The 2,313-nt window shown below is 44.7% G+C and overlaps 1 long non-coding RNA gene across 1 annotated transcript; it reads left to right on the forward strand.

Moving 5' to 3' along the window:
• The first annotated feature begins 344 nt into the window (after positions 1–344).
• Positions 345–2,084, forward strand: LOC109464873. Its single transcript, XR_002139905.1, has 3 exons — positions 345–497; positions 912–1,037; positions 1,947–2,084. It is a non-coding gene; the product is annotated as an uncharacterized LOC109464873 (long non-coding RNA).
• The last annotated feature ends 229 nt before the right edge of the window (positions 2,085–2,313 follow it).

Consider the following 2,313-nt stretch of genomic DNA (forward strand, 5'->3'; position numbering starts at 1 on the left):
ACACGACTTTCCTAACTTCACTCAGGTGTAGATGAGTACCTATCTTCTGTTAGGGACGTCCTCTCGGATAGGACGTAAAGCCGGAGGTCCATTGTTCGGGAGAGCTACACCTTGTGCATAGTAAAGAAAGATCCCACCACCCTTATCGAAAAGAGCTGGAGGGTCCTACCCGGCGTGAGAGGTCCAATCCTTGCAATCTGGTCTCAGGTTTGACATCTTGAAGAGGTGATGATGAAGAAAGTAGAATATTCTCCCAGCTGCCGCACTGATAGCAGACAGCGGCAGAACATGGCAACACAGGTGATTTAGACAGTTTTATCTTTTCTTTCCCTGACATTAATGTGTTAATTCTTTCCACTGTCATTTTCTAGACATTGACGCCTGTCTGTCCAATCCGTGTGATGGGAACGCCATGTGTACAGACAACCCCGCCCCTGCACTTGACGCCACTTGTACCTGTAACGCTGGATATGAGGGAGACGGAACTTCGTGTTCAGGTACGCTGCATTTCGTTGTGTCGTGCCGTGTGGCCTAACGGTAGCGTGTTCGACTTGGAACCAAGAGGTCCCGCGTTTGAATCCTGCCGTGTCACTGATCCTGTTCCCTTGGGAAAGGCACTTTACACGACTTTCCTCACTTCATTAAGGTTTAAATGAATACCTAGCTTCGGTTAGGGACGTCCTCTCGGATAGGACGTAAAGCCGGACGTCCAGTGTTCGGGAGAGCCACACCTTGAGCATGGTAAAGAAAGATCCCACCACACTTATCTAAAAGAGCTGAAGGGTTCTAAGAATATTCTCCACATAGCAGACAGTGACAGAACGTGACAACACAGGTGATTTAGACAGTTTTTAATTTTTTTTTCTTTCCCTGACATTAATGTGTTAATTCTTGCTACTGTCATTTTCTAGACATTAACGCCTGCCTGGTCGATCCGTGTGATGTGAACGCCGTGTGTACAGACAACCCCGCCCCTGCACTTGACGCCACTTGTGCCTGTAACGCTGGATTTGAGGGAGACGGAACTTCGTGTTCAGGTACGCTGCATTGCGTTTCGTAAAGCCAGTGTGAACTATAGACAACATTTCTTATGGGAGATTTTCTTAACTAAATGACCTGAAAAAACATGTTAATGATTATTATTGTTCTTTATCATCTGAATTTACATTTTCTTGTAAACTCAGGCTACTCATATTACACTTGTACTGGTATGGAGATCTTCTGTGCCTTTTTTTCAAGTTGAAGATGGAATTATATGACTTAAAATAGGAAGAATAGCAATGCAAGTTTGGAAGAATGCTGGTGATATTGAAGACAAATGATAATTTGCCCTCCAATTGTAAGTAGACATTGTAAACTCGTGTCCTTATAAATGTATTTTGTTTGTGCATACAATGTGGAATGTATTCAATGTACCGGCAAAAGAGCACTGGTACAGAAAGACGTGATGTACCAAAAAGAAAAAAAACTATAAAGGTAACATTTGCAAAGAAAACGCATTATGTTTACCTTCACACGGCCCAGGGTAACAAACTACTGCTTTGTTTTTTCTTTATTCTTTCTCGCGCACATTCATGTATATGGTGACCATGCCTCTTGAACTAAGTTCTGTATGGCACTTGCAACAGCATGTAACCCACCACCAATTACCATGGTGACAGACGTCTGGTCCTGGTCATTGACCTTATTCGGATGAAACACACAACTCGGATGCAAAGAGGGACCTCATTTGCAGATGAGAAAATGGTAGAATTGCCTTCTTTCTCAAGGTACGACGACTGTCATTGGACCACTCCTGATCTCCTGTTGGCTTGACCTGCGATGGTAGGTTGGGGCTACCAAGAAGGTTATATGTATGTGTGTTGGTGTGTATGTGGGTACCAGTAGATGCCATACTTAAATGTATCTTGTAGAACTGTTGGGCAATAAACTATCTATCGTTTCAGATGTCGACGAATGCGCCAGTAACAACGGTGGGTGTGCACACACGTGCACAAACAACGTCGGAAGCTTCAGCTGCTCTTGCCGGGCCGGCTACGTGTTGAATAATGATGGTTTTGCCTGCGACGGTAAGTTTGGGCTACCTTTGCCAAAAAGGTTATGTGTGTGTTCGCGAGTGTATGTGTGTGTGTACGTGAGGGTGTGTATGTGTGAGTGTGCATGTATGTGCATGTGTGTGAGTGAGTGAGTGCGTGTGTGTGTGTGTGTGTGTGTGTGAGTGTGTGGTGTGTGTGTGTGTGTGTGGTGTGTTTGTGTGTGTGTGTGTGTGTGTGTGTGTGTGTGTGTGTGTGGTGTGTTTGTGTGTGTGTGTGT

This window comes from Branchiostoma belcheri, unplaced genomic scaffold, assembly GCF_001625305.1.
Source record: "Branchiostoma belcheri isolate BF01 breed outbred unplaced genomic scaffold, Haploidv18h27 scaffold142, whole genome shotgun sequence".
Lineage (NCBI taxonomy): Eukaryota > Metazoa > Chordata > Leptocardii > Amphioxiformes > Branchiostomatidae > Branchiostoma > Branchiostoma belcheri.